Source organism: Emys orbicularis, chromosome 1, assembly GCF_028017835.1.
Source record: "Emys orbicularis isolate rEmyOrb1 chromosome 1, rEmyOrb1.hap1, whole genome shotgun sequence".
NCBI classification, from domain to species: Eukaryota; Metazoa; Chordata; order Testudines; family Emydidae; genus Emys; species Emys orbicularis.
In genome coordinates, this window is record NC_088683.1 from 354,192,528 (window position 1) to 354,208,600 (window position 16,073).

Below are 16,073 nucleotides of genomic sequence, written 5' to 3' on the forward strand. Positions count from 1 at the left end.
CTCCGAGCACCACCATGGACACTTCAGAGCCGGTGTGGGGGGGGGAGGAGGAAGAGGAGGAGGAGGAGGAAAACGGGAGTGATGGTGGTGGGCCGGATGGAGACACCCCGGAATCCCTTGAGCCATGCAGCCAGGAGCTCTTCTTGAGCCAGGAGGAAGGTAGCCAGTCGCAGCGGCCGGTACTTGGTGGAGGACAAACAGAAGAGCAGGTTCCTGGTAAGCAGGGGTTTTTTTCTGGAAGGAATTTTTTCGGTGCGGGCTCTTTGGGAGGGTTAGGCATGCATGCCTAGATGCGGAATAGTGCATTGATGTGGTTTATCAAATCGCGGTAATTGGCCTCGGTAATCTCCTCGAATGTCTCATCCAGAACGTGTGCAATGCGCTTGCGCAGGTTTATCAGGAGAGCCACCGTGGTCCTTGTCCCAGCCAGGCTAACGTGTCCGCGCCACTGTGCCGCGAGGGGCGGGGGGACCATTGCTGCACACAGGTAAGCTGCATATGGGCCAGGGTGGAAGCCGCATTGCAGTAGAAGACCCTCCCTTGCTTCCCAGGTCACCCTCAGCAGCGAGATATCGTCCAGGACCAACTCCTGTGGAAAATGTTGGGACAGTGTTCAGTGTAGGTGCCCCCTGAAGCTGTTGGCTCTCCCCAAGGCACAGAAACCCAGAGGACAGTGCAGCCCTGAAACAATCAGTCCCCCTTACTCACCATTTTGAGGCTCCCGTGGGATATGTGTGCTCTGTTTCGGACGGGAAAATTATGCTATTGTGTAGACCCTGTGTGTTTTCTACTCCTTAAGTGTGGGGGGAATCATTACTCTGTCTGGTATAAACAATGCTGCCTCTGTTAAATGTTGCATTTTGCCTATACAGCTGCATCAACCTTGAGACCTCAGCCGTCCCTCTTATCGCCTGCTCAGAGACTGCAAAGACTCAGGAAGAGACCGCGAAAAAGCAAAGAAGACATGCTGCAAGAAGTGATGCGGCAATCTATTAAAGAGAATGAGAAAGCACAGAACTGGAGGGAGAGAGAAAGCAGGATCCGCCAGGAAAATGCAGCGCACCGGCGGCAATGCACCGCGCACCGGCAGCAAAGCACTGATCGGCTCATAAGCATCCTGGAGCGCCAAGCAGACGCTATCCAGGAGCTGGTAGCCATGCAGAAAGAGGAGCAGTACCGCAAACGCAAACGCCACCCCCCCCACAGCCCTTGTCCCAAAACTCTTTCCGTTGTGCCCCACTGTCACCTCCAACCCACTTTCCCCAACTTCCGTGTTCTTCACGCCACCCGCTGCCTCCAACACCAGTATCTTCACCACCCAGCCCTGAAAACCACGACCCTTACCCTCTGCACTCAACCCCCATCACCATGCAGTATAGCTGTCCTGAAGTGCAGCACTCACTGCACAGCACACCAGACAGGACATACACGAATCTGTGATTGTACTGTTCCCCACTCCACCCCCTTGTTTCTTTTCAATAAATAAAATTTTTTTCTTTTGAATAAATGGATTTTTTGGTTTGAAAACATTCTTTATTATTGCATAAAGTAAAAGACTCCTTAGCCCAGGAAATAAACAGGCACTGCAAGTCTGCTTGTCTGCTTAGCAAACACTGATTCCTAAAGATTGGAACTACTGCACTTCACTCCCGTGCAGGGCACCAGATATCACTGCTGGTTTTCAGCCTCAAATTGCTCCCTCAAGGCATCCCTAATCCTTGCAGCCCTGCGCTGGGCCCCTGTAATAGCCCTGCTCTCTGGCTGTGCAAATTCAGCCTCCAGGTGTTGAACCTCAGAGGTCCATGCCTGAGTGAAGCTTTCACCCTTCCCTTCACAAATATTATGGAGGGCACAGCACGCGGATATAACCGCAGGGATGCTGTTTTTGGCCAAGTCCAGCTTCCCATACAGAGATCGCCAGCGGGCCTTTAAACGGCCAAAGACACACTCCACAGTCATTCGGCACCGGCTCAGCCTGTAGTTGAACCATTCCTTGCTGCTGTCAAGGCTCCCTGTGTAGGGTTTCATGAGCCACGGCATTAACGGGTAAGCGGGATCTCCAAGGATCACAATGGGCATTTCAACTTCCCCTACCGTGATCTTTCACTCTGGGAAAAAAGTCCCGGCCTGCATCTTCCTGAACAGCCAAGTGTTCCGAAAGATGCGTGCGTCATGCACCTTTCCGGGCCAGCCTGTGTTAATGTCAGTGAAATGCCCACGGTGATCCACAAGCGCCTGGAGAACCATAGAGAAATACCCCTTCCGATTAACGTACTCGGATCCTAGGTGGGGTGGTGCCAAAATAGGAATGTGCGTCCCATCTATCGCCCCTCCACAGGTAGGGAACCCCATTTGTGCAAAGCCATCCACTATTTCCTGCACGTTACCCAGAGTCACGGTTCTTCTGAGTAGGATGCGATTAATGGCCTTGCAAACTTGCATCAACACGATTCCAACGGTCGACTTTCCCACTCCAAACTGGTTTGCGACCGACCGGTAGCTGTCTGGAGTTGCCAGCTTCCAGATTGCAATAGCCACCCGCTTCTCCACTGGCAGGGCAGCTCTCAATCTCGTGTCCTTGCGCCGCAGGGTGGGGGCAAGCTCCTCACACAGTCCCATGAAAGTGGCTTTTCTCATCCGAAAGTTCTGCAGCCACTGCTCGTCATCCCAGACTTCCATGACGATGTGATCCCACCACTCGGTGCTTGTTTCCTGAGCCCAAAAGTGGCGTTCCACGGTGCTGAGCATGTCCGTGAATGCCACAAGCAATTTCGTGTCGTACGCGTTACGCGGCTCGATAGCATCGTCAGACTCCTCACTCTCACTGTCACTTTGGATCTTAAGGAATAGTTCGACAGCCAAACGTGATGTGCTGGCGAGATAAGTCAGCATACTCCTCAGCAGTTTGGGCTCCATTTCCCGCAGACAGATCACGCTGCACAGAAACCGTTGAAAGATGGCGCCAAAGGTGGACGGAAACAAAGGGATTTCTGGGATGCGAAGCGATGCATCACGGGGCGTTGGGATAGGACCCAGAATGCCCCGCACCCACGCCCCCTTCCCACAACCCACAGCGCCAGAATGGGAAAAGGTGCTCTGTGGGATAGCTGCCCATAATGCACCACTCCCAATAGCGCTGCAATTGCCGCAAATGTGGCCACGACAGTGCGCTGGGCAGCTGTCAGTGTGGACAGACTGCAGCGCTTTCCCTACTCAGCTGCACGAAGTCAGGTTTAACTCACAGCACTGTACATCTGCAAGTGTAACCAAGGCCTTAGAGGAGGAAAATGGGTGTTAGCTAACATGTTTTAATTAACAGATTTTTAAACTCTACTTAGCACCTAGTGTAGATAAAAGTTTAACAATTTTTAAAGATGTCTAAGGGTATGTCTACACTGGAAACTTCAAAGCGCTGCCTCGGGAACGTTCCCACGGCAGCGCTTTGAAGTGTGAGTGTAGTCGCTCTCCCAGCGCTCCTGGTAATCCACCTCCACGAGGGGATTAGCTCCGAGTGCTGGGAGCCTGTCTACGCTAGCGCTTTAAAGCGCTCAGACTTGCTGCGCTCAGGAGGGTGATTTTTCAAACCCCTGAGCCAGCAAGTTAGAGCGCTATAAAATGTAAGTGTAGACAAGCTCTTAGATGGTCATGATGAGCCCTAGACTCCCCCTTAGAGCTGACCACAACCATCTAACATGTTTTGAAAGGTTGCTAAGTGGTGTTTAAAATCCTGTTAGCTGCTACCTATTTTTCTAGTCTAGGCAGGGCCCCAGGCTGCGGGCCAACATTCTTTGCTGTTAGTCTAAAAAAGAGGAAATTTAGGTTCTTAAGTGATTACTCAAAAATCAATTGATTAACAGAGTTGGTCTTTGAGGTTGGGGCCTGGTGCTCAATTCCTGCCCACAGAACACAAGGGACCCTTTTGAGGTAACTGAGGAAAAGAACTTCTTTTTGGAATGAAGCCATATGAATTCGTTCTCAGTACCAAGGAAAATCACAGTCCTTTCCCAAAGACTCTCAGTGCATCTGCTCTGCCTATTAAGTTCAGAACACAAATAAAAAAAACCATTGTTTGGCTTTCAATCAGTCACCTCTCAAGCAAGACTTATCTTTTACGATGAGAGGTCCATTTGCCACTGCCACTTTGTGGACAGACATTCCTGAACATCTCTTCCTGTCTTTGGTTGTGGAGCAGGTCTTAGATGCCCAGCAATAGGTTGGGATGAAGGATCGATAGAATTTGGCTGGATTCAGGAAACGGGGTACCCAGTGGTGGAGCTAATAAAGGGGCAAGAATGGCGACTGCCCCCCACCCTGCCCGCAGCAGCCTTCAGGTGTATGTGTGGTCCTTTTTCAAGCATATTATGCAGTTGACAAAAGGAGGTGTAAAATTTTCACACAGGGATGGAGAGCAAGGGGGAACTGCTGCTTCTAGGTGAGTATGGGACAGGCTCACTCTCCAGCCTACCACCAATGACCTATTGACCCCTGCTTGCAAAACCTGGCTCTGCCACAAGGAACCCCTTTGGGGTCCCAATTTATGGCACCATCTGTCCTAATCTCCTAATAATAATGGAGCAGAAATATGCTCTATTCCTTTGGGGACACTTTAGAATAGTCTCTTAAAGGCGGTCTGCAAAGGTGGGAAAAAGCCTTTGTGCCCCCTTTTTGCTTCCTTAGCTCTAATCTACACACAGAAATTGCACAGATTTAACTAAATTGGTTTCTAAATTGATTTAAGGCTTGGTTTTTTACACACAGTTTTTTTTACCATTTTAACTGTATTGTTTTAGTAAGAGACATAGGTCATATCTACACTACAGCACTACAGCTGCGCTGCCATGGACTGGAAGGGTTTTTTCTGTTGCTGTAGGTAATCCAAATCTCCAAGCGGCAGTCACTAGGCCAACAGAAGAATTCTTCTTTCAGCCTCGCTGCATCTACACTAGGGGTTAGGTCAGCATAGCTATGAAAATATTCACACCCCTGAGCGCCATAGGTGTGTCAACCAAACCTAACCTAACTGTGTCAACTAGTTAAAGCAATATAACCCCTAGCTGAGATGGAGTTAATTTCCTAAACTATATTGGTATAAGCGCCTTTATATGGTATAACTCAGGATTTCTCAAACTTCATTGCATCGTGATCCACTTCTAACAACAAAAATTACTACATGACCCCAGGCAAGGGGACTGAAGCCTAAGCCCGGCCAAACCCAAAGTCTGAGTCCTGCCGGTTGGGGGGAGGGGGGAGAGGCGAAGCCGAAGCTTGAGGGCTTCAGCCTTGGGCAGGGGGCTGTAACCTGAGCCCCGCTGCCCAGGGCTGAAGCCCTCAAGTTTTGCATCTTAAAACACAGTTGTGACCCACTTTGGGGTCCCGACCCACAGTTTGAGAACTGATGGTATAACTACATCCAGACTGGGGGATGATTAAAGTGATACAAAAACTATGTGTAGACCAGGTCTAGTTAAACTTGTGCAACTCCCTTGTTGGACACATTTAAATTGGTTTAGGAGTGGTTCGTGTTGAATTAGTTTAATTTGATACGTATATTGTCCCACTAGGAGAGGGGTGCTTCAGTGTGTTCAGGACTGATCATCTGCTTCAGGTCCTCCACTATAGGAGTGAGGAGTAATCAAGGGGACTATGTGTTCTGATTCATCACTGAATTAGGATGCAGACGCTAACAATATTTACAGGGTGCCGTTCCATACTATCCCCCTGCAATGGGTCATTCCCCACCCATTCCCCTTTTCTGGGGAGTGTGAAATGCTTTGGCTGCTCCCTGCCATTTCAGTCTTTCAGGTCCTGGGTGTAAAATGCCACGTCCACTCCTTATCAGTCACTGCCCACACAACTGGATGTGGAGAGTTGATGTTGCTTCTCTGTGCTGGAAGTGAAGGGGGATCATTGTTCCTTGCCTAGCTCTGGTTGCAAGTATGTGTGCGAGAGGGAGACAGTAATGGTGTTACCACACCGGTCTATCAACCCTGCAAGGGATGGATGCAGCCAGACCTGCCATGAAGAAGGGAATCCTGGGCAGCAGCTCACACAGGGAGAACAGAAAAGCTTTGGAAAAAATCAGCTTGTGTCACAAATTTTGATAAAATCAATAATTTGAATAAAAAATTGCCAGGACTTGGTTTCAAAATGGTTTTTTTTTTAATGACCAGGACTCATCTATATTTCCCCCCAAAATATTTGTATTTTCCCCTCAGGGATAGGAAGTTATTCTATTGCATGTGGCCTCAGCACAGGACTAGAAGCCAAGAAATCTTGAGTTCTAATCTCAGCTCTGACTTTTATCTCCTCTGTGGCTTTGGGCAAGGCAGTCAGGGTGTGTCTACACTGAGCTTTTTCATCAGATCTCTCTGTTGCAATAGCATCATGCAGCTGCACTGATGCTAGTGACAGTGGGATTCCTAGTATGGGCCTGCTGTTGCTCTCTCTACCACCATGACAACAGATAGCCAGCTGGTGTTTTAAGACCACTGCTTATCATGCTAAACAGTGTTGTCCTGTTGTTTTTTGTTCCCCTTGTCTGTCCTATCCACCACTTGTCTCTTATCTCTTACTTAGGGCTTGTTCACATGAGAAAGTTGCACTGGTTTAACTAAAGCTGTGATTTTAAACTTGTGCAAAAGGCAGTGGAGATGCTTTTGTTTTGGTTTAAACCATCTTTCTTGTGTTTTAACTTAAATCAGTTAGGAACAGGTTTAAGCCAAAATAAGAGGGTCCACCTAGGAAGTTGCACCAGTTTAAAAACACATTTAGGAGAAAGTCACACAACTTCTGAGATTAGACAAGGGCTCAGATTGTAAGGTCTTTGGGACAAGAACCATCTTTTGGTTGTGTTTGTACATTGCTGAGCACAATGGAGCCCTGGCCCTACCACAACACAAATAACATGCGAGAAAAGGGTGAGTGGGGTAATATCTTTCATTGGACCAACTTCTGTTGGTGAAAGAGACAAGCTTTTGAGTTTACACGGAGCCCCTAGTGGTAGTGAAACCATGGGAGATTTTATGCTCTCAGAGATTCCTGAAATGGAAATCCATCAACTTCATGAAAAAACTCGTATAGTATGCATCCGAAGAAGTGGGCTGTAGCCCACGAAAGCTTATGCTCAAATAAATTTGTTAGTCTCTAAGGTGCCACAAGTACTCCTGTTCTTTTTTTAGAGATTCCTGTGTAGCCCCAATACCATCAGCGGGTGGAACTGATCACAATTCAGTTGATGACACACAAGAAGGAGCAGAACCCAGCTGGCTCTCTGAGTCCCTTAGTCTGTGGGACTAGCAGGAGTAAAACAAAAGGAGGAGGCATTTTTCTAGTAAAGTAGCAAAGGTCACTCTGAACAGACCTAGGGAGCAGGTTTCCTAACTAAGAAGGTGTGGTTATATAGTTTCCGGAACAGAACAAATCTCTCCTGTTTCCCACACTATAAAAGGGGGATGGGAGGTAATTCTTTCCATATTTACCTCCAAGTGCCTATGGCCGGGTGGGGAGATCGATTAGTTAATGTCTGTAAAGGGCTCTGAAGGTGAAAAGTGCTGATTCTCCTAAAACTCTCCCGAGCACATCCTGGGCCGGTGGCTTGGCAAACTGCGGAAGATGCTGCCGCGCAGGGAGTTTGGCTAGGGGGGATGCCTGGGCTCGTGATGTCGGCTCGCAGCCCCCTAATCCCAGCCGCCTCTACCTCATTCCCAAATGACATCACCCTGCAAGCCTTCTGTTTGCTTCACACTCACATGTCCCTCTCCCACTCCTTCCCTCCCAATCCCCATCAACCCACCTCGCAGGGGGGAGGGGAGAGGGGGTATGCCGGACGCCCCCAGCAGCCAATGGGAGAGGAACCCAGCCGAGGGCGGGGAAGAGCCGATGGGAGGGGGCCCGGGTGCTGCAGCCTGGGCTAGGTATTGCTGACAATAGGGGAAGCAGGAGCGGCGTGCGGGAGGAGGAGCAGTGGGCGGGCGCGCCTGCTGGCTGCCTTGCTCAGAGAGAGCCGCGCCGCGCCGCGGGGAGTGCGAGGCAGGGAGAAAGAGGAAGCGAAAGCGGCCGCCGGGCGAGAGACAGGGAACAGCTCTGCCGCGACCCGGTGAGTCCCGGGGGTGCCCCCTCCCCGGCGCACTTGCGAGGCACTTCGGATCTTCGCGTCACCCGGGGTTCCCCGGGCAGGGGGCGTTCGGAGAGCGACTCTCATTCATTCCCACGCTGGTCCCCGGAGTCCCTGGTGTGGACAAGTTTCTCACCAGGGCGCAGCGCAGACGGAGTCCCTTCAAGTTTCCCTGGGCGGGGGTGGGTGACTCTGGCGAGCCGGGCTCCGAGCAGCGCTGGTGGGCTAAGCCGCATGGCTGGGGTTGGGGAGACCCATTCAGCCAAGGGAGAGGGGCCGAGTGCTTCCAGCCTGCCCTCTCCTGCACATGACGCTCATTCATTTAACAAAGGGAGCTGCCTTCGTCCCTAGCCCCCCTTAGCTTGCGCCAGCGTGAACCGAAGGGATTGTGTGTGTTGGGGGGGGGGGCGGGGATTGGGATCTAAACTGGAGCAGCTTTTCCTGGCTCTATTGGGGTTCATTGACTAGAGAGAACTGGGGGTGGGGGTTCCCCCCTTGCTTTCTCATAGCTAGTAGTAAAGAGACCTGGGCATGGGCGCTTGGATTTTGTGGTAAGGGGGAGACCCGAAGAGGCAGTGGCGGGGTTCAGTCTTGGGCTTTTTGTCTAGTGAACTGAAACAACGGGGGTGCCTGGGGCTGGCAGGCTCTTCAGCACTGAATTGATGGGGTATGTAAGGAGCAGAGAAAATAAAGATCGTGTCACGATTCGGAGCGCAGTTCTGGCTTTTGAGGCGGTGAGCGAACTGAAATTTGGGGGGAGGGGAGGTTGTGTGAGGTTTGGGGGTGAATACAGAGAATTGGGGACCCGGAATCCTGAGGAGGGGGTTGCACGTCCAGCGAGCGAGTTGTATGTCTAGTGACACAAGTGGGGTGGGGTTTGGGGAATGGAGATGCCCCCCACCCCGCTTTGTGTGCCCAGTGAACAGAGCCAATAGGTGGTGGGGGCAGGAGGTTGGTATCGCTTCTTGCAGTGGGTGTGGGTGCTGGGTGAAAATGCAGAGTGCAGCTCTTCTGGGGTTTTTATTTTTGGTGCTTGGAGAGAACTCGGGCAGCAGAACTGAACTTTTTGAATGTGATGAACAGAGAATTCAGGGAGCGTGGGTGTGTCTCAGTGGGTGGTTTTCTTCAAGGCTGTTCCTGGGGAGCGAGGGGAGCGACGCAGGAGGGTTCCGCTGGAGGAATGACTTTATCTCATTCTGTAACTCTGTAAATGCTGCCATGTGAAATTGCCCAGATTCAGAAAGCCTCATATTCCTATGTGATGTCCACTGTGATTCTGGCTACTTTCCTCTTCCAGAGGCTTTAACAATCACAGCGCTATGTGAGCTGTCTGGATGTCACAGAACATTTGCTGCCACTGGCAATTACTCAGTCCTTATTCATCCCCAACCTCCAGTAAGAGTTTCTCCTGGGGAGAAAGATGAGTAGAAACTGAATAAAAGGCTTCAGGATTTGGCTCAATATTTGGGAAACATCATCTGCTCTAAGCTGTGCAAATTATGTTTAGATGCTATGATTATTATGTGGTAATAATTGTGAGAACTGCATTGTTAAACTGTTTAGTCTTAGCCAAGTTTTAAAAGCAAAAAAGTGTGGGTGTTGTGACTAGGCAGGATTTCTTAGAGTGAGGTATGTTTCTAAAAGATTTTCAGCAAGTCAAAGAACAGAAGGAAGAAAGTCTGTTCTTTCCATTGGGAATTAGAGAGTAATCCCAATACACTACTTAACCTCTGGGTACAGTGATTGCATTCCCCCTCCCCCCATATTTTGGGAGCTGCTTGATGAGTTATGCCTTATCCTAGAAGGTCCTGAGTGCCCTCAATCTTCAGGGACTTCAGGAGAAGTTGAGGATGCTTGTCACTTGTCAGGCTCAGGGCAGGTCTACACTAGAAGTGCTACATTGGTGCAGCTGTGCTGTTGTATGTTCTATGACAGCGCTTTGGTCACTGTAACTTGCATTGCTCTGTGTGTGTGTCTTTTTCACTCCCCTGAGCGATGTAGGTTAGACCGACTTACGCAGTAGTGTAGACCTGCCCTCAGAAAGAGGCTTTGGTGCAATCCTTATAGGTGCTCACTGAGCATCTGAGGTTCCTTTATGCCCCCCTCCCCCCCAATGCAGATTGCTCCTACAAGCAGGCGTAATCTGTATAGAGAGAGGACAGCCAGAATACAGGAAGATGTTAATGCTGCTATTCCAGTATTTGCCTGAGTTTATTTGAAGATTGATTACGGTACTTTTTCTTTTGTACCTTGAGCCAGAATTTGGCCTTGTATACATACAACACTACAGAAATGCTGAAAGTAATGGGTGGAGGGTGACAGCCAGGTGGATAGTTGTCATACCTGAACTCTAGATTTTTTCCAAATGTGATGCTAAAGCTACTAAGGTACTCCTCCTATATGTGGTATTGAAATAAAAGTTAAACCTGAGGAAGAAACCACTCTTGTAGATTAAGAACGTTAGTGCGCTGACGGTCATGTGTATCTGCTCAGTGACTGTTATGGGTGAGACCAGGTGGATGAGATGGTATCCTTTATTGGACAAACTTCTGTTGGTGAGAGAGAGAAGCTTTGGAGCTTACACAGAGCTGCTTTTCAGGTCTTCTTCCCAGATGAGGAGGAATTGTGTGTGTGTGTGGAAAATATAAATGGAAAGATTTGAATTTTCTAATACCTCAAAGATGTCCAGCCTGGTTTCTCCTCCCCCCCTCCCAATAATTAGTTAATTACAAAAGATGAATATAAGTTTTCTTTGTATCAGTTTGCTTGCAACAGTTTTAAATTCAGTGCTAACCTTCTCACCAAATAGGTCAGAACTCCAAACATCTATCTACCTCGCTATTACTAGCTATTTGGGGTTTATTTTTGTTAATGATGATTTTTCTGATCAGCAAGATGTTATGTCAGACACTGTGGTGTTTGCATGGAGGAAATCACTGGTCCTATGTTTTGCTCTCTCTCTAGACACTTATATGGCATTCATAAGTGTAGTATCTGAGTGCCTTCCTTGCTGACTTAGAGCCTGCCCTTCTACTCTCATCAAAGCCAATTGCCATATTCCTATTGACTTGAGAGGGAGCAGGCCTGAGTTCTAAATCCTGTTTACTGAGACATGCTTTCTGATTTTCCCCTTTTTGGTGTAGCTGTCCTACAAGGCTTTTCTTTTGAAAGGGTAACTTTTAAAAATCACCAGTGCAAAGTATGAGGATGGGATCCCTGCCTCAAAGAGCTTATAGTCTAAACAGACAGTGTACATGAAGCACAGGGGAAGGGGAAGCAACAGCAAGCCCAGTGACAAAGTACTCTGTTCACATAGGAATTGCAAGTTCCTTTATCTAATGCTTATTTGGGATGGGGAGAGGTAGGGTTTAGAGGCCTTTTGAGTTCAAGTGTGTTTTCAGGAGGGTGTGACGGGATCCCTGGGGTGCAACCTGGAACTGGGGTACTGCTGAGCCCTCTGATCCACCAGCCTGCACTCCCTCTCACTGTTGTCTGGCAGGTACTGCACTTACACAGCCACCCACAGGCAGGGACACACCCAACCTAGTTACATGAATGCTTCTCCCAGCCACTCATGAACCAACAATAGAGAGGCTCCAGCCAATTCCCTCCAGCTCCCCAGCCTTACACCTTCTTGCCCTGGTCAGAAGCCTCACCAGTGTAAGATTATTATTACCCAGTCTGTCCCTCCCTCAATGTGGAGAGGACATGCACTAGCCTTTGTAACTGAGCTGAGATTTCCCAAGCACTTCAAGCGATTTTGAAGTTTTAAGTAAAGTATAAAACAGATTTATTAGCTACAGATAGATTTTAAGTGGTTATAAGTGATAGGCATAAAAGATCAGAGAAAGTTACCAAAGAAAATAAAAGATAAATGTACAATCTAAATCTTAAACCTTATTACACTAGGCAGTATTTAGATCAGCATTTTTCTCAGCCCACTGGATGTTACAGTTCTCAATGGACAGGCTTCTCCTTAAGCCTGGACCAGTCTCCTCAGATCACCTTCGTCTTCTCCGCATTGCTGTTGCTTCTAGCGTGGGTCTGGGGGAGGAGAAAGGTAAAGGCCTGCTGTTACTGTTCCCTATTTTATATCCTTAGTCCATGTGCTTAGACGACACTTGCCCAGACTTGCCCTGGTAGGCTTTGCTGAGTCACTGGGTTGAGCAATCAACCTGGTGTAGTCTTGTGCAGCTGAGTCATAGAGTTGAGCAGTCCCCATTGTGTGGTGCTTGGGCAGCCCTCATTGAATTGTAAATCCCTGGATTACAACTCCCCTGCTAATTAATGATCGTTCTGGGTGGAGGTCCTTTGTATGTCACTAGCAAATTTACAGCATATTTCAGTAACACCGTACAGCAACTTTTATAACTTTATACACGCTAATGCTATACATATTTGGACAGAACAATGGGTTTCACAAGATCATAACCTTTCATATGGTATCTTACATGGCATGCTTTGTATGAAATATGATGATGTACGAATGATGAGTATGGGGTTTACAGGGTGCCATTTTGAAGTACAGTGTGTCACAGAAGGATTGAAGGAGAGGATGGAGGCATGGTGGAGGCATCCAGCTCAATTACAGTGCTTCAGGTCATCATCCAGACTTCAGAATGAGTATGTGAACTGGAGAACCACACATTTGGTTTCTGTTATGAAAGCTAAAACAGGGGCTCTTTTTTGACCTCTTGCATCTGATCTGGGGTGCAGGTTAAACAATAGCTTTTTCCCAATACAGTTTCTTTGGATGGTCTGTGCTCTTGGTACCTGCTTTAATCAACTTCAGCACTGATATATCTTCACTGAAATCAATGGTATTACATCAGTGGAAGAGTGCAACAAATTAGGGCTCTCAAATGATAAAATTAATCGCGATTAATCACGAGATAAAACAAATTAATCCCACTGTTAATAATAGAATACCAATTTAAATGTATTATAAATCTTTTTGGATGTTTTTTCTACATTTTCAAATATATTGATTGTATTCTGCATTGTAAGTGAAAAGTGTAGTGTGCTCACTTTATATTATTTTTGATTACAGATATTTGCATTGTAAAAAAGATAAACAAATGATGGTGCAATCTACACGTCAAAGCATGAAGGGGCATATGAATGTTTAGCATATCTGGCACGTAAATACCTTGCAGTGCTGGCTACAACAGTGCCATGCAAACACCTGTTCTCACTTTCAGGTGACATTGTAAATAAGAAGCGGGCAGCATTATCTCCCGTAAATGTAAACAAACTTGTTTGTCTTAGCGATTGGTTGAACAAGAAGTAGGACTTGTAGGCTTTTGTTTTTGAGTACAGTTATGTAAAAAAATAATAATTCTACATTTGTAAATTGGACTTTCACGATAAAGGGATTGCACTACAGACAGTACTTCGATGAGGTGAACTGAAAAATACTATTTTTGTTTTTTACAGTGCAAATATTTGTAATAAAAATTAAGTGAGCACTGTATACTTTGTACTCTGTGTTGTAATTGAAATCAATATACACCTCTTCCTCGATATAACGCTTTCCTCGGGAGCCAAAAAAATCTTACCGCGTTATAGGTGAAACCGCGTTATATCGAACTTGCTTTGATCCACCAGAGTGCGCAGCCCCGCCCCCCCGGAGCGCTGCTTTACCGCGTTATATCCGAATTCGTGTTTTGTCGGGTCGCGTTATATTGAGGTAGAGGTGTATTTGAAAATGTAGAAAACATCCAAAATATTTATAATAAATTTCAATTGGTATTTGATTATTATTTAACAGTGTGATAATTGCAATTAATCTCAGTTTTTAATTTTTTAATAGTTAATTTGGTTTGAGTTAATCGCTTGAGTTAACTGACAGCCCTAATATGGTGAATAAGGTGCTTTATTTGATTTTATTTTTTAAAGACATTTAGCACAACACTCTTTTTCTGTCCCCAATGTTGTGTATCTTTCTTCGACACAGGAACAAACAGACCATGTCAAAGGCTGTAACAGCATAGCATGTGTACTGTTTTACTCCTGCATTTGAAATTATTTATGACAGTAGCACCCAGAGACCCTCACTGACAGTAGGACTCCACTGTGCTTGGCACTGCACATAATATGTAGTGCATGCCTTGAAGAGCTTATACTCTAAACCAGGGGTGGGCAAAGTTTTTGGCCCGAGGGCCACATTGGGGTTACGAAATGGTATGGAGGGCCGGGTATGAAGGGCTGTGCCTCCCCAAACAGTCTGGCCCCTGCCCTCTCCCATTTCCCATCCCCTGACTGCCACTCTCAGAACTCCCTCCCAGGCCAGGAGCTTGGGGGCCGGGCAGGATGGGCCCACGGGCCGTACTTTGCCCACCTCTGCTCTAAACAAATGAGAGAGGATGGGAGAAAGGAAGTACTATTGTTACCTCAGTTCTTCATCTGTAAAATTGGAAGTGGTTTATCTAAGCTGTTGCAGAGCTGGGAATTGAACCTAGATCTTCTGTGTCCCAGTCCAGTGCCTTCAGCACAAGACCATCCATCAACCCTGATTGTGTTGATGAAATGTCAACTGTGCAATCACTGACTTTAAAAAACAGAAATACCAAAGGTCAAAACAAAGAGTTCCAGCTTTGGTGTGGTTATAACTCCTTCTACTGACGTGTTTTCTGTCATGGTGGCAGTGATGGACTTTGGATTATTATTATTATTATTATTTGAACTCTAGATTGGTAGAAAGAACAGTCTTCTTGATGCAATAAAACTAAAGTTTTATGGTTGTTAAAATACCTGATAGCTCAAATGACACAAGCGTTTCATACCCCTATCTAGCATGACTTCTCTTTTACTTTCTGATGGATTATGGGTTATGTTTTATTCATGAAGTGGGGGATGGGGAAGAGAAATCATTTTCATTCAGATAGTGGGGCTTTCAAATAGTGGTGTTTGTTACAATGAGTTCTTCTGTTTGCATATAGAAAGCGTTGTGGCTTGTGAAATACATATGCCTCGTCAGATCTCTTTTTTGAAACTGTTTATGCTAAATATGGTTCCAGATTTTCATAATTCCCATTTTATATATATGCATGTGCCCACACATGCACATACATTGCTTATTTTAAGGCCAGAAGAGATCACTATGATCATCTCTCGCCTGTGTTAGGCAGGAGGTCACACTAGAATTTTTACCCAGTGATTTTTGCTGGAGAGGGAATTAATGTTCACTCATATAGTAGGGAAAACTATTCAGCCCAGAAACTTGTGAATGAATTAGAGCATGTCTTTTAGAAATATATCCAGTCTCAATTTAAAGACTTCATGTGATGTTGGATTTACCTTTTGCCTTTTTTAACCGTTTCAAGAATTTGTCTTATTTGGGGAAAACTCTATTTGGATCTGGAACTAAAAAGCTCAGGTCCATCTTTAGTTCATACCAGTTCAGGATGAAGGAAAAAATAAGTTTTTTCTTTAAGCTGGTATCCTAATCTTTAAGGATTCTTTTCCTGCTATGAATTTGTTTACGAAGGCTAGGCACCAAATGATCTGTACTCTATTACACCAAGATAACCCATCAGAAGTCAATGCAGTTGCATGGGTATAACGAGAGAGAACTTGGGTTATGATTTGAGTTTTTAACAATTTGACAAGTATCTAGCTTTGTGTCTGTGACAGGGATTTAAAGTGCAATTCTCAGCTCGATACGAGGTACAACTCAAAATGAGTTGTCATGTATGTGAAGGCATAATTGGGTTCTCAGACCCACGAGGTCAGGGGGGAAAAAATATAACAAGGCCCAGTGGATGATGTCCTGATGATATCCCTTCATTACACTAGTTCATTTAACCAGCCTCCTGAGCTTGAACTTCTGTGACCCTTCACATTCAAAGGTAAAACTAACAGTCAGGTAACAGCTTGTCAATAAGGGGCATATAATCTAAAGAGAATTAAAGGCAAACTGACACATCAGGCTTTGAAATGTGATATTGATTAGTTTATT